Genomic DNA, 24,564 nt, shown 5'->3' with positions numbered 1-24,564 from the left:
ATTGGAATATTATTATCCCCACTGTACAGATGAGGTCATGGCACACAGGAAGAGTTGATGTTATGCCCAGTGTCTCATAAGACATTCCTTATGAAGGTGCAAATTGAATCTGAAGTTTCCAAGTCACAATCTGGAACTTCAAACGCAAACCACTGTTCCTTATTCCTTAGGGAAAGAAAAGTCAAGCTGAGAAAGCAACGTTCCTTAATTTCCTTGTACACCATTTAATTCTCCCATGTCCATCTACTGCTACCAGTCAGGGGGCTTAAAACTGTTTGCTTATCTTCCTTTTTCAAACTTGGTATCTTTGGGGGGCTGGCACACTAGAGAGAGAGATGTTTAACACAGAGACAATCCACTCACAGTGACATGGAAGTCTCAAGGAAGGCAAAATGCTTTAATGCACTGGGTGGCTTCTGAATAGTAATTAATGAACATGTATGAGGTGTCCCAGTAATGCTCAGCTCCACAGAGGAAGCAACAGAGATAAGGCAGCTCTTTTTCAGCCAGCACTGCTGATAATTAAGTGACCTTGTCAGAAATTAGAGATGTTTACTGATTCAGCAGAGAATACATGAGGAGAAAAAAGAAAAGACAAAATTGCCTTTATATGTCAAATCAACTCTAAAACAATCCCGGCTTAAGGTAGAAGAAGACTTAAAAAACCTGCCACCTGAATTTTTATTTTCAGAAGCCAGTATATAATGGAACTAATGTGACAAAAGCTTGAAGAATACCTTTGTGCATTTTTATATATGCAAATCAAGTAAATGTAGGGCTTAGGGCTCCTTATTTAATAGCTGTACAATAGGAGCATTACTGTGATTTGGCTTGAGAAATGCATATTGCAGGCAAAAGGAATTATTTGTATCAATATTACTACGCAGAGGATGGAGAAGTGTAAAAGAAGAATGATAATACAAATAGCAGCAAGCAATTTCATACTGTTTAAATAAATGGGGGAAAACCGCCTGATGACTGCAATTAATTCATTACTATGCTACAAATTGCAGAACTCTGTGACTGTGCATCCTAATGATTAAGTAGGGCAGTAAATGATAAAGTGCATTGGTGTGGCTATTTTTGAATATTGTGCAGGCTGTGCCATCTTCTGCTGCCCAGGGCTGCCCTCACCTCCTCACGGAGCTGCTGGAGGGGGCAACCAGGCAGGCAGAGATAGTGCTGCCCTGTTGGAAGGATGAAGCCAGGAATTCTATTCATTTCAAGGATAGTTTTTAAACACTACTTTTCCAAAACTCTCACTGTGTCAGGATTGGGAATGACCAGCACACGGCCTGACCTTTCCCCAGGCCCGGAATAGAACGGGAGGAGCTGCTCGTGGGAAATTATTTGTCAGCACTTACATTGTTCAGTACATGAAAAGCCCGAGCTCACTGCTGTGCTGAGACCTTGTTGGCACAGGAATAATAATGAGGTGTTTGTTATAAACCCAGATTGTGACGATGCCAGGCCTCAGGAGAAGTCAGTGGGTGCAAAAGCTCCCAGAATCCCAGATGGATGGACACACAGGGCTCATCCAGGAGGGAATGGGGTGCTCAGCTGTGCCCTAATGCAGCACCCAAGCAAGGGGAACTGGTCAGTCATGCAAGGAGAGGTTGGCTGCTCATGCAGAAATTAGTTGGGTGCTCCATGAATAAATTAATTTGGTGCTCCTGCATCAGGTAAACGGGTGTTCATGCACAAATTAATTGGGCACACATGCATAAAGTAATTGGGTGCTCGTGCACAAATTAACTGGGTGCTCATGCAGCTATTTTTTCCACTGATAACACAACTTTTTTAAAACTGTACAATGCACCAGGAAGCCAAACTTTGTGTCTTTGTCAGGTCACCTGCCAGGATAAAGTGAGCTTTCTGAACTGAGATATTTAGGGACAGAAAAGATTCTGGGTTTCACATTAACTAAAATGACATATTAATTAATAAACTAATTATGACATTTTCTTGATCACATACTCCACAAACAAGCATCATGATTTCAAGTATTTTTAAAATAAAATTATTACATCTATGCTTTACATAAAAAACTTCATTCAGCTTTAGCTATCACAGTGTTTTAAGCTTTTCCAGAATAACCATTTTACCACCTAAAATTGCCTTATGCTGCTGCAAAAAGCTAAAGCTGGTGCTGGTTGTGTGTCCCCTTTGCAGAGCTGTTTACCCTGAAACACAGCTGAGGAAATCAGGTGCAGCTCAGAGCCCTGAGCTCTATTCCAGACACCCACCAGCAATTCCCACCTCACTGTTGTGCCCAAGGTCTCTTCAATAGTACTTGAAAACAACTTTTAAAAAGAAACAAAACAAACAACAGACAACAACAAAAATCAAACACAAACACAAAAAAAACCCAAACCAAAACAAACACAAAAAACACAGGGAGCCTGAAAAATGTTTAAAATAAGCAATTCAATGGCCCTGGCAGTACTTGCATTTTCTTAAATGTGATGGCTGTAAAACATACCTGGCAAACTAATAACAGCATGAATTTTAAATGATGCACCAAATCTCTATGAGTTTAAATCAGTGTGGCATAACTAACACTGTTTTCTCCCACATAAAGGTCTTCCGTGCTGTCAACATTTTTTAATATACTTCAGTCTGAATAGAATATTCTTTTGGCAATAGATATTAGTTGGCAGGAAAAATTACTCATGACCTTTTAGCTTATACAAATAATTCAGGCTTCTTTTTTCTTTTTTTTTTTTGTTTGAAGCCTGCACACTTCATCTTCCAGAATCAGTGGCAAAACATAATGGAAATAATGCTATTTTAGCATTCAAGGCTGGGTGGTTGTTTTCGTGCAGGATGAAAACAATATGTGCTTTTTTTTTTTTTTTTTTTAGAGCTACAGTCCAAGAGAGAGAATTTCATTATTGGACCATGCAAATTACTAGGCAGCATGTGTGCCTTTGGTATCATAATATTTAGGATACTCTTCCTATATTCTGAGCATTTCTGGCAATTATAAGCAGGCAGGTTCTAACCTGTGGATATTTTGTCCCTCACGAGGCATGGATGGGAACAAGGAGAAACGTTGATTCATGTCACTACCAAACACACCTTTGTGCCATAATATTGTACTGTGGAATTGCCTGGGTGGATTTTGTAGGATTCTGTACAAGCAAGTTGAGGGAGGGATTAAAAGCCTCAGAAATTCTGGTTTATAGCTCAATCTCTGCTTCTGATACAGTAGATCTACAGCTGGTTAATACCAGAGAGCCAGAGATGGGGAGCAGATGTTCCCTCCAAGACCCAGATGTGCCTGTGGAAGAGGTTATTGCCCCTAAGTGCTCATTAATGACCCTCCTGATCCCCTGGGAGTGGAGTTCACATGAATTGCTTTGCATTTAAGGCAAAAATTAAGCAAACTGTCTCAGATCACCTATTTAAATTATCTAAATGAAACCTTGCAAAGCTTTGCTATCTTATTGGAGAGAGTAAACTTCTGCACAGAAAGTAAAAGGCAAGTAGCTTCAGGCAGTAATCTTTTCTGCAACTGAAGCCAGAAAAAGCAATGTTTTCCCTTCTCAGTTTGGTGTCTGTGTTCACATACCCAGTGGGAAATAGGTCAGAGCCTAAAATATTGACTCAGCAGCTGGTTACACACCTTGGTAAATTAAAAAGTTAGCTCAGTGCTTTACCAAATACTGATTGACCAGCGTTCATAAAGACAGCACTCAATAACAAGTTTTTACTCTGTAGTTATCTTCAGACACTCTGGTTGATCAATGCAGATGGCAATGACACACAGGTGCCATTTGCTCCCATCCTTGGGTATTCCTGATCAAATCTGAAGTGCCTTTTCCAAAATATTTACTGTAGTGAATATTCATTGGTTATTATACTGCCTAGAGATATGCATAAAGTTGTAAATAAGGGTTAAAATAATTTTGTATAAAATTTGGGGGTTAGATATACTTGAATTTGAGCCCTTTATTCAACTTCACACTTGGTACAGTAAGCAAAACTGACATTAACAGGAGCATAAAATGTGCCTTTTTTGCTGACATCACGTGCTGGTTAACAAGAACAGAACAGAGCTGTTAAAAAATTTAATTTTTGAGCATGTGTGGTCAAGAAGAAGCCAGGATTACCATCAGTTCAGAAATCCAGGGTTCAGCATCACAACTATTTTCTGCTGGCTGCTTTTGCAGTTGCAACACGTCTGTCCCTAGTTCTGTTGCACCACCGGTGTCAGCAGTGGATAATTTTCACAGTTATACAAGGGCTGTTGGAATTGCAAAGAATACAACAGCAGCAGCAATTAGTGCCTGTAAGAGATGGCTGAAAACCCCACAGCAAAACACAGAATTACTCAGATTTCAAAGCACTTTGCATTCATTAAGAACGTAGAGTGAGGCCATTTTTCCATGTAGAAAACAGAAAAGATTTAGATATTTCTATAGACAGTGAAGTCTTGGAGACATGCAAAAGCTCCATTATAGAGATTTAGTCTCTAGATTTCTTTTTCTTGCATATACAAGCACATTTTAGGCAGAAATAACCAAATCTGAGTCAATTTTTTCATATTAGGAATGCAAAAAAACCTCAAACCAACCCACACCTTGGGCTTTCACCCTGACTGAAACATCTTGTCAACATTTCAATAAAATCCAAGTTCTGTGCAGTAGAAACTTGGGTGACAATTTCATTTCAAAATTCAACACCCACACCCCTCCCAACCAGGCAACCTTGCCCAGCTTGACTAGTTGGTTTTATGTAAGCAGGGGAGAGGCCTTACAGTCACTTAGGTATTATAAAATACATTCCCTGCTTTTGCCATCTGCTGGAATGAACCACTTGCCACTCATCAGTGTATTTTTCAGGTTAATTAAGTTTTGCAATAGCTCAGGCCTAGGTGAGCAGCCTGACACATTCAATTTATGCTGTACCATTACCACTGGATGGCATTAGTTAGTTGTGCTACAGGGATGGATGTGAAAGGGATCAATTAAATCTGTACAGCTCTTGCCAATAAGTATTAAAGCATTGAACTATGAGTTATCATTGCATTATCAGGTGAGGGCCATTGATATTGCATTTGCCTCACAATGCTAAGGCAGTTTTCATGAACAGACACTGAGAGAATGTAGTGTCTCATGATGTTTACATATAAAAGGAAAAATAAGCTTGTCATGTCAGTAATAAGCCATAATACAACAATGCTCCACCTGACTTTTCCCTCACACACTGGCATTTCAACTACTGCTATGATAAGCTTCATAACATATAAATTCCAGTGCCAGTAATGGAAACCAACACAGGTCAAAGCCCCAATGCCAGCAACCAAGCTTCAGAGCATTTCCAAAATCCAAAGGCGCTCTAAATTGTGTGTTTCAAACTAAGCTGATTGCTAGATTTCTTTCTCTGACTGCCATGTGTTGGACAGTCATGCCAAAACCCACAATAATCCAGCTGAAAAATAAATACACACAAACACATCCCGTTTTTAACCCACTCAGCCAAACCCACATCATGGCACACGACAGTGCTTTGTTCACTGCTGGGATCAAAATCTGTCCCTGTGTGGTGGATTCTCCAGAGAGGACTCGGCTCCCATAGTGTTTTCTCTTTTAGGCTGGAATGCTGAGGGGGGGAAAAAAAAAAAAATCAACCCCACCTCCAAAGAGACATCTGAACTCTTTTCTCCCACCCTTTCCCCAAAATGTCTTCTCTTAAAGGTATTTTCACAGGAAAGAGATGACATTGGGCTCCAGAACTCTTCACTTTCCCCTGAGGGGGACCTGAAATGTGGCTCCATTCCACGTGTTACTCCAGCAGAAATTACTGCAAAGTGCACAGAACAGCATAACATTGAAGGAGGTGGGGGAGCTGCTTTGCTATCAGGTGTTCATCAGAGAACTGAAACCTTGGGAAGTTGCTAAAATCACCCCCCAGAATAGCCTTGCCTTTTCCAGGCCAGCTCAGCCATTATTCCAATGATCCAACGTGAAAATATGGAAAGAGGAGGGAGAAAAAGAGAAGAAAAAATTTTAGAAAAGAGAAGATGGAAAAAAATCCCCTGAAAACAGAAATCTCACAGCTTCCAAACACAAACATAAAATTTTAAAAAGACATGAAAACACACTGACCTAAAATGTGGTTATTAGGCCAAGTTCATGACTTGTTGACATGACATTCAAGTGCTTGGGGTTGGAAGTGCTGCTGCAACAGAATCATAGTAAATAATCTGACTATTCTTGATTATTTCATGCTTTGAGGGAAACATATCCTTTGTGAAGCAGTTTTAAATGATTAGTGATAAAATAATAGACTTTTTGCATTGTACCATGGTACAGACTGAGCCGACATAAAACTAATTTCTGCTTGCTCTAAGTCTAACATTTTTTGCTTTGGGATTTCAAAACACTCAAAGTATCGAGAACACAGAATTTGAGAGCACTGCTTTGCTTCTTTATAACCCGTAATTAAAAAAAAAAAAAATTGTTTGGCAGAGAAGTGGGAGGTTTTTTATTTATTGAAGGGGCTCCTTGCTATGTTTCCCTTACATAAGACCTGAGTTATATTGATCAAATCATCATTCTGCTGGATGTTCATTTTTATTAGGTAAGGGCTGACAGAATGATTATTACGAGCAGTTTCTGAACACTGGCACTCAGGGTGGTACAAGAAGTGCCTTTCACGCTGCAGGTTTCCTCAAATTGCTGCCACAAAGCCTAGGAATGGGCTAATGCAACCTGTGAGTGCCACAAAATTCAAGGGAATTGCCTGGATTGAAGTGGGATTAAAGCCTTGCACGAACATGTGGAAAATTTTAGGGCTGGAATAATGTTATGACATTTCTAAGGCAGGCTGTGAACGTGCACATCGAGGCACTGGCTGGGATCACTTGGGCCCTGTTCAAGGGAAAGCAGAGGCTCAGGTGGTGGGGGCACAAGTGATGGTGCAACTTGGCTGCTGGAGAGATGAACGATGGGAATTTCCAGTGAATTGGGATCTCTCCAGCTAAAGACAGGGAATATGGTCATGAGGAACAGCCCTGCTATTGGCAGGGGGTTGGTGGAGCTTTGACTCTGTGTGGGCACAAAGCTGTGCACAGCTCTGTCAGCCCCAACCCAGCAAGACTTGGGCAGAGAAGAACAGCTGCAGAGAAAGGCTCCTGAGGAGATACAGGAAACAAATCGTCCCTCAGGAGAGGGGGTTTAAAGGATTTTGTTAACAGAGTGAGTGGTGATACAAATATTATCTAAAAATTGCGTAAAACATGAAACAAACACCTGTAAATATCCAAAAATGAGCTATTTAGGGTAACAGCAATTTTGGTGCAAGCACAAGTAGTTACTTAAAGTGACTGTGCATATTTTTAAGCTTCACATTAAAAGAAAACTGTGAATGGGAGAAGTGAAGGTTGAAAATAGCTCTCCAAAAGAAGGCAGAGTCCAAACATCCTGAGTAGTGCCAGTAAAACATAAGGGATCACATGATGCAGGTGACTGCGATGGTTGTGGTGTGGCCTCAGTGCTCAGAACATTCCTAGTTCTTGCTCATCTCCAAGCATGAATCTGAAAATAACCTCAGAATGGCAATTTAAGAAAGTCAACGTGCCAGCCTTGTTTGTGGTGCTGCAAAAGGTGCTGAGATTTGAAGCCCCTTTTCCTGCTCATGTTTCTGGTTTTCATCACCCACAGATCACTGGAAAGATTTACTCACAGGCAGCCTGGGGCAGACGTGCAGGAATTATGGAATGAAATTATACTCAAGTAGGTTTCCTGCAAAAATCCTCAGGTACAATTTTTCAGAATTACAGGTGATGGTAACTGGAAAAAGCATGGAAAAACTGGGAAAGCTGGAGATAGACTCTCTCAGCAAGGCTTTCTGAATATAGCAAAGGCACATTACAGTCCTGCTGTCTTTAATGTGCATCTGGAAGCCTGTGAGCCAGGATAATTGGAAGGTAAATATATAGGGCTGATAAATCATGAAATATAAATAACAATTTCCCAAAGGGAATGTAAGAGTTATTCAGTCACTGTCATATCCCCACTTTGTTTCAGAGATGTGGGTACGTCCCCTAAAAACTTTCTGGACACCTTCCCTCGCCGTCACACTTTCTTTTACCTCACATACCAAACAAAAGAGAAAATATAGTAGCAAATATCTCTTCTTCTACAAGAGAATCTAAATGTAATGTATTTATGAATCACATTAATAATGGAATAAGGAACTGATGAATAAGAATGAAAACATTTACATAGCAAAAAGAAGCAGCTTTTACTGTAAATTATTAATAGCCTAATAATGACAATATGAAATAATAATTAACAAAGGTACAGCTATTATCACCCAAACAAAAAATAGCTTGACTTAACAAAGAATCCTACATAACAGATATGCTAATCTTATTTTCCAATTTCTGGAAACATTTTCTGTTACTTTTCAAAAACTCATTATCAAAGTCACAAGTAGGAAACTACTCAAGCATTGCAATATTTTGGTTGTAAAACAATTTGATAGTTATTATAAAGTTTTTCTCCTCTCTCTGTGGGAGAACAGGATGAATTCATTTATGCAAGAGTAATTTCTTCCACAGTCATTTTGTGAGATGATTTATTTGTGGAGAGGGAACAGACAATAATAAAGACTCAGATTTAAATAGAGCCTTTCATCCCAAAGGATCCCAAAGTACTTTACAAGATATATCTCTACACAGGAATAACGTCACCCACCTCTGAAGTGATAGATGGCACCTGTTTAGCAGCATGCACAGAAATGCTCTGTAACAGTTTAAAGCAGGCAGTGAGGAATACCAGAGCCAGCAGAAACCACAGGTGGGATTAAATACACTCCTAATAAGTATATCAAAACTTTTCCAAGGTACCACAGCACACATACTTTTTCAAGAACTACTACATGGTTTTTAAGTCCCTGAATCCATCTCTACTGCTGCTGGTATGAAATTTAGAGAAGCTCCCATCTCAGCAGGACACACCATTTCTATTTTTAAAATTTCTTAAGGCACAACAGCGCTCTTGGAAATATCCCCACTCGCTCAGAATTGATTCTTCCAGCAACACACCACCCCACACTCCTCCACCCTGAGGAACCCCCCTGCACACATTTGGGTAGTACTTGCCCATCACAAATCCCCAGCTTTGTATACTCGAAAGATTTTGGAAAAAAAAAAATAATTCAGATGACTTCTCCAGGCAACTAATCCCACAATCCTGTTCTTCAGCAACAAATTCCAAAATAGCCCAGGTTACCTAAGAGATGTGGACGAATATGTGACCAAAGCCCCACCAAAAACATTAAAGAGCAATTCAGGGCTGAAGCAGCAGGTGAGCAGCATGTTCTCAGTAATCCTCGTGCTGATAAAATAGGGTGCTAAATAAGTCACACATAACAAAATTCACCTGTTCGTTTGCTTCGGCCTTACCCAAACCCACTGCAGGCAGCCAAAAGGCTTCCAGTGACTTGGCTGGCTTTGGGCCACATGTTGTTTCCTTTTTCAAGTCTGTTGGAAAAGGAGAAAGTTCTTTTTGCATTAATTTTTTTCCATTTTATCATATAATACTAGGTTATAATTTTTGGCCAGGAAGGAGTTGCTCCATCCACCCCAAAGGACTCATTATTAAGCCCCCACAGCTGCCAACAGCAGAGCCGAGTACAGCCAGGACTGTTCCTTACAGACACTCTTGATGACAGCACTTTAAAAACAGTAGCAATTTAATTCAGGATAATTTCTGCTACACTTGCTAAACATTTTTAATGACACACGAGTAGTAGGTTGTGCAGTCTTTCCAAAAAAAAAAAAAAAGGAAACAAGGATCCCACACACAGAGCTGCTACAGCACTGAGGTTTCCCATTGAACAATTATTTAGGTCATAAGAATTACAGACAGGGAATTTAAGCATGGATTAATAAAAAAGCAATTTCCACTATCAGTGTTTTTCAGTATGCTTGATAATCCTTTGCTTTTTATGAGATATAACTACCCTCACCCTCGGGTCAATACCCAAACGGTTTGCATAAGGCGCACACAGGATAATAAACTGGAGTTGCCATTTCCTGATCCTTGTTTAGTCCTAAAGCAATGTTATGTGATGGTCTGACACTTGATATAACATCAACTTCAGTTTACTTTACGAAATTTACAATTTCTTGTTCAGCAACAGTGATTTGGGCGTTTCATTTTGGTTTATTCTCTACATAAAGAATTATTCTTTCTGTATTCTTACAGCAAAGGTGTGCAAAAGGTTTGCACAAATAATTATTCTCGATGTGGCACTTGGAAATATAGTTTAGGAGTGATTATGGTAGTGCTGGGTTGATGGTTTGAATAGATGATCTTCAAGGTCTCTTCCAACCTCGGTGATTCTGTGATTCTGTGAAACATGGTCCCTTTCTGAACTCTGCACCCAATGTCCTTTTTGACACACACTGGGGTACACACAAACCTGAACTAAGAGGGGGTGGCCAAGAAGGCCAATGGCATCCTGGCCTGCATCAAGAACAGTGTGGCCAGCAGGAGCAGGGAAGTGATCCTTCCCCTGTACTCTGCATTGGTGAGGCCACACCTTGAGTATTGTGTTCAGCTCTGGGCCCCTCAGTTCAGGAAGGATATTGAGGTGCTGGAGCGGGTCCAGAGAAGAGCAACGAGGTTGGTGAAGGGACTTGAGCACAGGTCCTATGAGGAGAGGCTGAGGGAGCTGGGGTTGTTCAGTCTGGAGAAGAGAAGGTTTAGAGGTGACCTCATCACTCTCTTCAACTACCTGAAGGGAGGTTATAGCCAGGTGAGGGTTGGTCTCTTCTCCCAGGCAACCAACAATAGGACAAGGGGACATGGGCTCAAGCTCTGCCAGGGGAGGTTTAGGTTAGATGTTAGGAAAAATTCTTTACAGAGAGGGTTATCAGGCATTGGAACGGCCTACCCAGAGAGGTGGTGGATTCACCATCCCTGGAGGTTTTTAAAAAGAGATTGGACGTGGCCCTTAGTGCCATGATATAGTAATTGGAGTTGGATCAGGGGTTGGACTCGATGATCTTGGAGGTCTTTTCCAACCCAATCTGTTCTATGATTCTATGATTCAAGCGTGGAGCAAACCACAAGAGCTGTCCTGGCACAAAACACTAAACTCCAACTTGTGCACATGCTTGAGTTTCATTCACAGGACTCTGCTCCTACACATGGCAAAAGGCAGTAGAAGCAAAGAGCCCTTATATATTCACAGCACATGGTTCAAAAAGTACAATCAGTGCCTTTCTTGTTTTCCACAGCTAAGTCCAGAGAACAGCAATTCAATTTCTTAGCAACTTCTTGATGTTTCTAGAAATGCTTCCACCCCATGGTAACAACAAAAGAGCTTCCAGGCATTTGGAGAAGCCAGAATCACCCTCCACTATGTATCTTCAGACTGAAAATTTGAGCTTTCCTTCCAAACCTTTCTCTTTCCCTCTCTGTCTTTCAAGGAACGGACAAATTTTCAGCAGCAGATGTTCAGTAAAGGTCACTGCATTTTTAAGTATGAGCAGAATCATCCAGTAAAGGATGAGATGTAATGCTAAGTGTTCCCTGACAAAATGTAATTAATTACTACAGTCTTCCTTGCCTAAGATTACATTAAAGAATATTCTTTAAATTATTGCAAATCTAAAGAAAGCAAAGTTGTGCAAAAGGTTTGTACAAGGGATGGTCAGTCAAAGCCCTAGTTATCTGAGGAGAAACCTAAAACTTGCTGGCAACAGCTGATGTAAGAGGATTTATTAAGGTCAGGTTTTAAATTTATGGTAACTGGCCATCCCTAAACGTTTCTAAGTTGACATATTTGAGTGATTATGCACAATTGGTGGATTTTTTCCAGACAATTCATTAACTACAGTAACAGACTTTTGCAAGGACACAGAGACATTTCCATTCAGAGGAGTTTTATGACACTTGATTGGCATTTCTGGACAGTACTGCAACATAAATATGTAAATGTAAAAACATTATTTTTCCATCGTAATGGTGCAAAACCAGGACTTCTGTGGATGTCTTTTCCAATATCTGCATAAAGTAAGGCTGTGGGTTTCCAGCATACAAAAATACTGTGTGCTACAGTTTAGGGAAGAGAAGTATACAATATATAGAGAGAAGCTCCTTTATTAACATACCACTACTCATCTCCAGCCCATTGGCATTCTCATTTCTTGGGAAAACAACATTCCTGGTGGTTTGAATTGCCGTGGGAGATTTAATCACCCTCAGACTAAAACACCTCATCCAAAAACTAAGAACTGCAGCACTAATAAGCTCTTAAAATGGATGGAGATACTCTTTGCAAATTGATTTAGAGTGTTACTCAATTAGAAGAAAAAAATAAATTATACAATGCCATTAAATGTTGAGCAGCAGAGTAAATGTCTGCGTTCCAGCCACTTCCTACTATGATGAGAACAACAGAAGAAAATTTTTCCTTTGTATTGTTGATTCCCAATGAGTTTCTCCAGTGAAATCAAAGCATGAAACCCAAGCAGGCACATGCTATCAATCCTGGGAACCATCAGAGGTGTCTGGAATTGTCTACCAGACAAAGTTGTTGAGGCAAAAACATCGGGGTCATTAAAAATCATGATAGCATCTTGTGGTTAATGGAGTACTACAGAGAAAGGAAATGAGCCTTGAGAAGCTGAATGCCCTTTCCTCAATCCCCAAACATTATTTCTTCTTGTCCTTATGTTCTAAATTAATATCTTGTTTTCCAACCAGTGTAGCATTTCCATTACAATCACATGCCACTTTGGTTTAGCGGAATCATTAACCAAGCTATTTACATTAATTACCAGGCAACCCATTCTCCCAGTATCGCTCCTAATTCCCTGCTCTGAAAGGTCTCGCTGCGAGGAAACGCCGCCTATCAGCGACATCCCGAAGGTGCCATTAGTGCTGCTGCTGCCCGGCCTCTAATGAGCACCCCCGGAGCTGCAGAGCAGAACGATCCCGCTTGGAGCAGCCGAGTGATTTTCAGCTCACCACAAACAAGCACTTGGAGCATCACAGCACAGTTACACTGTGCAGAGAGCAGAAACAAGCATTGAGATAGGATGAGACAAGAAGTTGGCAGGGTCTCTGCAGTCCTATGGGCACCTCCATCCAGATGTGTCCACTTCTGGGCCCCTCAGTTCAGGAAGGATGTGGAGGTGCTGGAGCAGGTCCAGAGAAGAGCAACGAGGCTGGGGAAGGGACTGGAGCACAAGTGCTGTGAGGAGAGGCTGAGGGTGCTGGGGTTGTTCAGCCTGGAGAAGAGGAAGCTCAGAGGAGACCTCATACTCTCTACAACTCCCTGACAGGAGGGGGGAGCCAGGTGGGGGTTGGTCTCTTCTCCCAGGCAGCGATCAGCAAGACAAGAAAACATGGTTTTAAGCTGTTCCAGGGGAGGTTTAGGTTGGATATATTAGAAAGAAGTTCTTTCCAGAGAAGGTAATCAGGCATTGGAATGGGCTGCCCAGGGAAGTGATGGATTCTCCATCCCTGGATGTGTCATCAGTGCCATGGTCTGGGAACCACAGCAGGGTTAGATCAAGGGTTGGACTTGATGATCTCAGAGATCTTTTTCAACCCAGCTGACTCTATGATTCTGTGATTCTCTGATCCACCAGCACAGGACATTCCTCAGCAAAGCCACTCCATAGCTGGTGTTTAGGTGACAATGGCACAGTGGTTATGTCAGAGCTCACCTGAGGCACAGATTTTTCCTGGTAGTCACAGGGATTTTTCCCAGACAAGTAAGCAAGGAGTCATTGCTGCAATTACTCTGAAGGTGAAGAATCAAGCTCCAACACACCCAGCAAGATTCAGAGCAGCAAAGCTCACAGGCTGTAACCTGATTCTGGGGCAATTGCAGACAAATCTGACTTGTGATGGAAGCACCACTGGAAAGCATTCACCAGCTTCTAGCACGGTGTAAATTGCCAGTAGCAACCACTGATTACTGTGAAACAAGGTTCCAAGGGCTCCTGGTTTTTCAGGGAAGGCTGATAGAGCAGTTGGAAGAAGAATGGCAGACAGGATGTTTCATATTGGAGCTACAAAACTACAGTCATGACCTTTCTCAGGATCTGTTTGAAGATGTTACAGATTAAACCAATGTAAGATTTATTTCTACAGCCAATTTTTAAATAAAAGCGATGTTTCATATTAAGTATTATTAAATATCGTTCAGAAAAAAATACAAAAATGGGGACAGAGTTAATTTATATTGTAACCCTGCCCTGCATTCTGATTCTTAACTCTGATTGCCTATCTACTCCTAAACATTCATAATTAAACTTCTGAAAATATAACTACTTTTTAATATTTGGAATGTGGTATTTTATATCTTCAGGATTGATCTACCTCCTTGAATAAAGGCTAGGATATATTGTGCAGGGCTCAAACTCATCTACTTCCAAAGAAAAGAGAAAGAGATTGAACTGTTTTTCCAAATGAAAAATTGATGGTGCCTATCCCTAAGAAAAATTGCCTGGACAGAAGTTGTGAGACCGCTCTGATAAGGCTTCAATCTAGTTTTATATATATATATAAAATAAAAGTTTTATATATATTTATTTTTAAATATATATATAAATTTATAATAAAAGTGTGTATATATATATATATATAACTGTGAAAGTAGGAACTAGACTGTTTTGTCTAAAAAAACCCCCTCAAACTGTTTTCCTGCAAGTAAATTCCACTTTTCAGTAGATACACTGTATGCACAACAGTGTAGGTGTGGGGTTTATATTATACAGTTACAGTGTTGTTATCACACCACATGTGCTAAGTGATAATGTCAGGCAATAAGGAATTATTACACCAATCTCACTTTCTGTTTTACTGTCCTGTCTTGTAATAGCAGCAACTAACACAGAAACTCAGTGTTTCAGTCCTTGTGGGCTTTGACTTTCCCTCCTCCCTTGGCCTGTCCTTACTTAGCTGGCTCTGACAACACTTGCTGCTTGTGAAACTATGGGAAAAATACATTAATTTAAAAGTTAATGCTTCCTCCACCTTTCCCCAACCTGCCTTTTCTGGAGAGTTATCGCTATTTTGTACAAAGTGAACTCCATACAGGTTTACACCGTGGAAGGGCAGAGGGCAATAGGCATGTGCAGACTTTTGAGAGTCCATCCCAGCCTTCAACCTTGCCATGTGTGAACTCTTTGATAACCTGAGCTGGTCAAAGGTGATGTTTGTAGCTAAAGAGAGCTCAGAAGAGCCCGAAGCAACGACAGAACAGAAAATACAGCCCGAAGCGATGCAGCAAGTGTTGATTTCCAATCCCAAAAATCAGTTTTGATCTTTAGTGAACTGCATGAACATTACAGGACAGGGAAGGACTAAACAAAAGGACCAGCTATTTCAGCTATTGCAGCAGCTCACACAGCACAGGTAAGGAATTCCAATGAAGCCAAAATTTGATGATTTACTTAAACCTCATGTGTCCTCATCCATCTGTGCTGCACAAGGACTGCTGGAGCTGTTTGACCATCCTGGTGTGACACAGCCTCAAGTTCAGCACTATGTTGACTGAAGGAAGAGAAGACCACAAGGTCACTATTTTTATTCACAAGTACAGAATTTTACCATACTTTCACAGATAAGAAAGCTGAAAGAAACTAGTCTGTCCGTTTGTTTTGTTAAAAATAGAACGCAGCCTGCAGGGGTTCCCTTAGGGCTTTCTGATTGGTTTTAGGTTGTTTATGCAGCTTTTTGACTACACCAAACCTTCTGAAACAAAACAAAATGAAACAAAACGAAACAAAACAAAAACAAACCAATGAACAGACCCACACAAACCAAAACAAAACAAAAAACCCCCACCCCAAATCTAAAACCACCTTCTTTCGACTGGTGGAAAATGAATCAAAGTCTTTGGTAAATCCTTTTAATGACTTGCAGAGGGTAGGGGTAACTTTATCAGTCAAATGTGTCAAGCACTGTAAAAAAAAATTATCAAATTCATTTGGTGAGATCTACTTTCCATTGGTATCACCATTGGTGATATTATTTGCTATCACTGAAGTTATTAATCACACTAATAAAATTTCTTAATAAAATATTGTAAAATGCCTCATTCTGCTGTCCCTCTAAACTTACTGAACACTGACATGAAATCAGTTTACTTTTGTTTCTCTAAAACTCTCCTGGTATTCTAAGGCTTACTGAAAACCAACAGTAATGGCCCAGGGTTTCTTGGGCAACCCTTCAGAAGTCGAGGATGCAGCCAAATCTGATCTGCCAATTTAAATATGACAGTTTTATTGCCTGCTGTTTAGCATCTGCCACAATTACTGCAGCTATAGGAAAATATTTTATCATTATAAGAGAATTCCTCATCTGTGGAAATATTTCTGCACAGCATCTAACAAAGTATTCTCACACAGTCTCCAATTATTCAAATTTTTAGTCTTAATTCTTTCTCTAAATCAATGTGACTCATAATTATTTTAAGCTTTATGAAATTAGTTATTTCAGAAGCAGTGCTATACATTCAGTGACAGATTTGGACTTTATTCTGTTTGCATATTACAAATAGAATGCAGCTAGAATCATCTCCTCCTAAAATACCACGATTTTTCAGTCCTCTAATATATCAGCCTTTTGTTCCCAACATCCTAATTTTGTGCTAAATGTGCTCTTGCTTTTCACCATTTTTGCTGTCAAGTGTAACATTGTGGCATCGAGCTCGTGTTGAGCATTATCCAGCCAAATGCCTGGAATGGCAGCTCTCCATGGCACAGATAAAGGCTGTGTCAAGTGTACACCCCTTTTTTCTGGGACTCACTTGGCCTCCTGAAAAACTTCTCAAAGAAATCCACACACCCCTCTCCTCCTGTGTCCTCTGTAAATACCCCGTGGAGCATCTTGCAGTGACATTAAATCGTGTGTTCATCCTCACCAAAGCCTCCCTTTGGTAATTTTAAGAGCTACCAGTAGGATCACAGCTCTTCCCTCGGCCACAGGGATTCAGCACACTGCCTGTTGCAGATTTAGGTGTTTGCTTTTTTTCCATTTTTGCAAACTGAACAGTTCACAACAATCATTATCCGCCTTTTCCGTGTATACCTTCCCATTTATTTCAGGATGTTCCCTGCAGAAGCTGGAGAACCCTATGGAATTGCTTGATTTTCCTACCACTTGTTTCATTCACGTTGCTCAGACATGTCTAACTTCTTCTGATCTTCAGAGGCAAACCCTAAAACTTTCCAATGGAATCTGTGGATCCTCCGGGCTTTGAGATGGAGCTCCCTCAGTGGTGACGAAGAGAAAGCAGAATTCCCTCAGAGGATGCCTTAAATTCGGTGTTTCACCTTCACACCTGGCGTGCACAGTACAAACCACGTGGCTTTTGTGGACGTGGAGGTAAATAGAACTTGAAGCAGAAGAGTAAATTTATTCCTAGGAAATCTCATAGGTTAAATCAGGGACTGAATGTGCTTTGCCATTTTGGGAGGTTCTGTAAGCATCATGCATTAAACCCAGAGAACTGTGGATTTTAAGCTGGGCAGAAGAAGAGAGGGTAATTATTAAAGAGTGTCATTTGCTTCTGTGGTTGAGCACAGCAGAGATCCACTATTCCCTGAGAAAAAAATCTAAGTTCTCTCTCAGGCCAGAAGAATTCCATCAAAGGTGTGGTATTACATCAATGTTAATATGCTCTCAAGAATAGGAAAGTATTGTTTTCTGGCATTGCTGTTTAGCATGTTTTTCAAAGGACTTTGTCTGTTTGCACATTTAAGTACTATTGGATTCAAAGTTATGCCAAAATTAGGCTCATACCAACAAATGAAAATGAAGATAACAGGCTAGAAGACTGCAAGAGAGGAAAGCAACTGGTCACAATTTAGTGCCTGTTATGAACTGACAGATTTGTCAGACAAACACAAGGATAATGGGAAAGAAAAACCAACTTGATAGCTTTGTATAATACAAAATTTGCATGCAAACCTCGCTTAACACTGCTCCTTCAATCACAAGGGTATGTAACAAACAGGGTGGACAAGTAGCGATTAAAAACACAAGTAAATAAAAATATGCATCCCTTGACATTTTGAAAAAACCCACAGATGTCACATCTATATAATTATTGTGCCTTAAAATGGACCATGCTGCAAGTGGAAATGAGAAATGGCATTTACTTACTCATAGTTTTAATAACATATGCAGATATTGTATAATGTGTGTCAAATGCCATTTGGCTCAGCAGAATCTAATTAATCTTAGTTCTTTCCACCACATCTTCTGCTATGCATATTCAGTAATATGTGTATTATGGGCAGAATGTTTTGTAGCTGTCAGAGTTAACTTGGTGAATCTTTAGTTTCTGCTGCTTTAACAGTCCTAGTTATTGTCAGGCCTGATTCAAGGTGACCATCAGCTCTAACTGGTCTTACACCAACCCTTCAGTTGCCAATATGAAAAGGGGGTAGGACAGAACTGCCACTGACTTCCGAGAAAAGATGAAGTGCTCAGGATCTTGTACACCAGGCTCTAATGGAAGAAATTTGATTTTCTTTTCCATGACTGTTCTACAGAGAGCCCAGCTGCCCAAAACAAAGTTAGAGCCATGCCTGACGTGATTTCATTTACCAGCAGACAGGCATTGTTAGCATCTTGCTGGAATAGCTGGGCTCAGAGTCAACACAACAGGGATGTGGTTCCGTTTCTCTTGCTTAACCTTCTGCAAGTCACCTCACTAGTTCCTTGGCTTCTATATAAATAAAAAGGCTGCAGCTCTCAAAAGCACCTGGTGACTTAGGAATCCACATCTTAATGCTACTGGGGCTCTTAATTCATCTCAGCACCTTTCAAAAACGTAACCCAATATCACTGATTGTTCTTTCTAAAGATCTTTGACAGCTGTGGCCCATAAGTCCTATGGAAGGGTTAAATATATATCAAACTGTACAATAAGTTGTTAGAAATGCAGGAGTTTTAACGAACCAGTAAAAAGGCACTTGTGAATTTAAATTGTCACCCCGTCTTTATTACCTCAGCCTATTCTATTAAGCCATTGAAGACTCTCAGAGCAGAGCACAATCCTCCCTGCCCTGTGAAATGAATGCTCACAATGAGGGGAGAGAGTAGTGGGGGCAAGTCTTTGAATGTCTCTGCTTTTGTCAGATTAAGTCAAAACATGGGAGTTTTATTTTATTTTTAATGTATCTTTTCAATTCGTATCTACCAGGCAACTCTGTTTCGAACTGGGATGTAAAATGAAAAACCCATTCCCATCATTCTGCATCCAAAACCTGCACACACAATGCTGGAACTGCCCAGCTGAGACATGAGGAGTTTACCAGCTGCTTCACATTTTCTCATCATTACTTTCCTTTATTTTAAGGACTTTAAATCAGGTCTAAATATATGTATATCTAATGAAACCAGCAGAGTGTGTCAACAGTAATAGATTTTCTTGCTATCTCCATAGACTGTCATGGATTTTGTCTTGATAACCTAATGGGAATTCCAAAATATTCATACCTGTAAATCCTACAGTGTGACACGAGGATCAAAGATGTGGTTAATCAAAGCATAATCAAATTAGAAATAGGTATTAGAAGTACTGGTCTTCTGCTTTGGGACACAGAAGGGCTTTGGAAATTTCTCATCTGTTTTACAGCAATGAGCAAAAACCTTGAATAACAGCACCTTAAATAGACATCCAGCCCCAAAGAGAATAATTTGGAGAGCCAGGATATGTTGTTTTCCACCACTTCCACTTGGCAGCAAAAAACACTCAGCTGTTTGAATCAACTTTCATGAATTTAGGAGCAATAAATCATGCTGCAGTTAATTTACTTAGGATTTTCTCCTAAGCTAATTTTTATATTATACTTAAGGCAAACCAAAGCATTTATTTGCAAGGCTCAAGAATGTCATATCATGTAATTTCTGTTGCCACCTTCCTTTAAAAGCAGTGTTTCCCTTGTATTAAGTTGCATTTAGGAAAAAAGAGAAGTCACAATAACTTATGTTAGAGATGAATGTCAGGCATGGCATAAATCCTGGAACTACAGATCTGAGTCCTCACTAGGGCTGGGGACCAGGAAGGATTTTTGGTACAGCTTTAAGAGAATTCCACAAATGTTAACCTGTCTTTCTAATTTAGCTTTTTAATTATTTCTTTCTAATTTAGCTTTTAATGATTGTAAAGGCTAAAGTTCTCTTTGTAAATTATTGATTTTGAAATGCCTTCTTTTCATCCCATACCAAGAATTAAAACTCACCCTGAAAACACACATCTTCACCCCTCCTCTGCTTTAGCTGTGATGTTTAATAAGTTAATAGAGTCCCTGATATCAGGTCACAGATTGGTTTCCAGTAGCAGGTGACAAGAAGTGGACTCTGAGCAGCTTTATTTTGTTGCCATAATTCTAGAATGTGTCACTAATAGTTGCTGTATTTAGACCTAATTTTTTCTTTAGCTCTCACAGCTACCCTACCTCTCTGCTTTCATGTGAGGACAGGAGAAGAAAGAGATTTTAATACTAAAGAGAAAGGTAAAGTAATTGCAATGAAATGCATTCTCCTGGCAACAATTCTAAGTGTTTTAAGGACAGACCCCCATGGAAAGATCCTATTTTTATCCTGAAACAGTCTCCTCTCTGAGTGCGTCTCACAGTTTGAATCTAAGGAGCCACAAGGCACTTGAAAAGAGTTTTGCCCAGCTTTAGGAAAAAAGAGACTTGGAAAAGAGAAAAAACATCTTTTTTAAAAAAAACCCAAAAACAACACTTGAAAAATAACTGCTGACAAAACAAAACACAACAGCAGCCCACAAAAAACCCACTGCTTAGCAGTTGCTGCTAATCTGTGATGAGGGACAATAAAAAGGGAGAGAAATTTTTAAAAGGAGATTGTTGTGCCTCACCTGCCTAATCTGCCATTTTATTAACTGCTGTGTGTTCTGTAATTACAGGCAGTGCAGACCTAAACTGTGGGTTTGGGGCCTGATCTTAAACCCAGTGAATTGAGGGGAAGACTTGATAGTGACTCGGTGGAACAGGGAGCAAATTCGTGGGAGTTCCCACTGTTTTGCACCATCTCTCCAGCCCCACAAGACTCTTAAGTGCTTCTTTGTGCATGTGTTGTATGGCCAGGCAGCCACAGGTATTTGGAAGGTAAAAGAAATGTGGTCACAAGTGAAATCTGCTGTTTCTCCACTACAGCTCAAATATCAGGTACCTTCACAGGACACGCTGACAACCACGAATTCTCCGTGGCTTTTAATTCAGTGTAAGGAAGCACCTGAATGACTGGATCTCTCTAAATGTTACCATTTCTCCAAGAGAATATTCACAGTGGCAACAAAGATCTGGGGCTCAGAATGTAAGATAGGATCTTCACAGCACAGGTCACCACAGAACTATTCTTGTTTAGAACTTGGTCAGAGAGAATCAAAGCCTAGAAGCCAAGGGAAGACAGCAGGCACACACACTTTTATTCAGCCTTTTCCTCAAGTATATCAAATCTTGGATTTCAGAACTCTCACTGCTGCTTTACTCTTATGAATGTTATCTTCCAGAGAGCTGTCATCATCCTCAAACTGTTTTTAATCCTCCACAGCAGTTTGCTGTGAAGGAAACAAACATTGGTTGAAAACATCCAGATCAGGAATGGGGCACGGCCAGATCTGTTCACACAGGTAACAATGTAGAGGATTCATACACAACAAACAGCCCTCTCAAGCCAAACACTGATGACAAATGAGAGGTCCAGGTAAAATTTTTTTATGAAGGTCAAAACTCCTAAATGTTACTCTAAATCCTGTAAAACCCAAAGGCATCCATTTGCTCCTAGGCACTGCAGGTGAGAGACATACCCAGTTTCCAAAAAATGACAGAGAAATCATGAGTAGTGTGTGAATTCAGCTTTAAGCCACGTGAATTTCTAATGCCAGTCATCCAAACACTAACTCTCTTAATATTATTTCTAGGATGCAACAGAAAAAAATAAAAATTATACTGAAAATACTTTAAGAGGAGCAAAAACAATCTGCTTCAGTCATGGCCTGCCAGGAGCTATTTGCCCAAGTTCAGTGCCTGGGAAGTCTCCTTCACTCATTTGTGCTCCCTTTGCCACAGCAATTGGTGTCAAGTGTGAACCATTGGAAAGTTTAGGAAGCCAGCAAACAAGCTGTAAACAAGTGACTGAGGTAGAGGGAAATGTTTTATTGCTGGCATCTTGCATCAGGTTCAGAGTGTGGTGTTTTAAACTGCACTGCACAGTTACACTGTGGGCTGATTTATAGTGTTTATGGCAACCAATATTAGATGACTGCACAGTGTAAAAGAGTGTCAGCCCTGCATTGCAATCACTGTGTCTTGCTCCATCTGTGTGATTTACAGGAAAACACATTCTGTCACCAAGCTCCTTTTATTTTTTTTCCTCTTTAGGAAATCTGACTTGAGTTCCGTGTTAAATGATGATTGCTCACAAACTGGAAAGGGTGAACAATTGCGAGTGCAACAGAAGCTGAAACCCTCAGGGACTTATAATTTTATTTGTGCTACGAAACAATTTCGCTTCTAGATGGATGTGCACAACTTGTGGGAGGAAAAGGAAACAAGGAGCGTGAGAGATGGAATAGCTGAAATTACAATAGGATCCAATATTCTGTGCTTTTGATCAAAACATAAAGATGAATAATCTGGAACCAAGAGGCAAAGTTAGTTTGCAGCAGACAGTGTTATTAATGTAGATAAATGCAGTGCTGAACAGGAGACATTCCCATGATAAACTGCAGGGAAACCATAAAACCAGCATTGTTTTGATTATTAATTGGACACATTTTTATTCGTCTTTCCAGGCCATTGGCCTTATCCTCATTTTAATGAGGCTTCTTTGAGAGTCTCTTTTCGAGTATTTTGAAGTGCATGGTCCAAGTTTTAGAGGGTTGAGTGATCATAAAGTCAAGGACATCCATGTTTACTAACAGAAGGAGGTCTCTCTAGCAAAGTGGAAAGAAGGGCAAAATGGAGAAGTCTTTTGATATTTTTTCTAGCAAGAACAGAAGAACTCCACTTGAAGGAACCAGAAATACAACATGGAACTACTTGTTACTTGTCTGTGAGCAGGGAGACCTGAATTCTTCCCTGATTACCTCACTTGGGCTGGTTCAGGATATCATACCAACCTGCAAACACTTACAGTCTGACCCAGGCAAAACAAACAGACAAGGTTTCTAACATCTTTCTATTTCTTTATGAAAACATACATGGAATGGGATGATCTGACCCTCCAAAAAGCTTCCCAGGGAATACACAGCCCATTTTCACATGGGCAGACTTACAGCTTCCACACAGAGCTGAGTTTCTTTGAAAATAGAATGAAAAATAAAAAAAGGGAATACCCTGACACTCCAATGCCTAAGATAACTTGCTGCATTTGCACAATAAACAGCAGCTGGGAGCTGCTTCCCAAAAAAATATTGAAAAATTGTTTAATTGACAAATACATTTCTTAGAGGAGGGAGGAAAGTGTCACTCCCTCCAGAAGGTGAAACCAATTAAAGTTTCTACTGTTTCTATTGGAAAAGAAAAACAATCCAGCAACAAGAGCAAGTAGCAATTAGAGGGATTTCATGACAAAAAGAGACACTTGACAAAAAAAAGCAAAAATAGTCGAAAATTTTTATGAAAAAGGAAAGTACTTCATCTTCCTTAGCAGGGACAGTTTGAATTATGACTGCAACTTACAGGTCTTGTGAGTGGAACTCTTCTTTTATAACTGTGTGTTTTATAGTAAACAGTGGTAAGAAGGAGCAAATACACGTTGAACACGTGAACAGAGGGAGGATACAGGAACACACACAGTCACTGCCAACAACAGATTCTGTGGGAAACATTTCTTGTGTCTTCTTTAGAATAAAGGACAGATGGACCATGGATAATGGATTAGAATCAGGCCACTGATTCTCTACTCCCACACAGTTCCATTTGCTTTGCAGCACCTAAAGATACTAAAACAAAAAGGTTGGCAATTCCCAGCTCCTGATGTGTCTCTCAACTGTCCGTTCACCTGCCTGATTTTGGTTTTCTTTTAACAAACAGAAGATAAACAATAAATTATGCAGCCTGAGGCTGAGATTCCAAGACATCCCCCAAAACTGACTTAGAAGCAGCAGCACATGGACATGTGGTAACTGCAGAAGTTTGTTAAAGAAGTCCCTGAGCAGGCTGGAGTTAGGAAGAAACAGTTCTTTCCTGGTTTGGTTTGTTATGAAAGGCTGGTCTTGAAACACAAAAGGGAAATATAATGGAATTTGATGCTGGTAAGATCAAAGAAAGCTTGTACTATACTGCCCTGCAGAGCAAGTATGTGATGTTACCATGAGGTATTTTTTCCTTGACTTTGATAGTCTGTGACCTCTATTTATAAAGACCAAGAACCATTACATTTGTCCTCTGAGTTGGTTTAGTATTTTTTCAATCCATTTTGCCCTTCTATATATATATATATAATGGACAACTGCGAGGTAACAGATACAAGCTACTCCTTCAATTCAACAGGGAAGAAAACACAAATAGATCCAATTCCCATTGGATCCCATTCC

This window comes from Corapipo altera, unplaced genomic scaffold (assembly GCF_003945725.1).
Source record: "Corapipo altera isolate COAL_440 unplaced genomic scaffold, ASM394572v1 67, whole genome shotgun sequence".
Classification (NCBI taxonomy): Eukaryota; Metazoa; Chordata; class Aves; order Passeriformes; family Pipridae; genus Corapipo; species Corapipo altera.
This window is presented reverse-complemented; position numbering follows the sequence as displayed.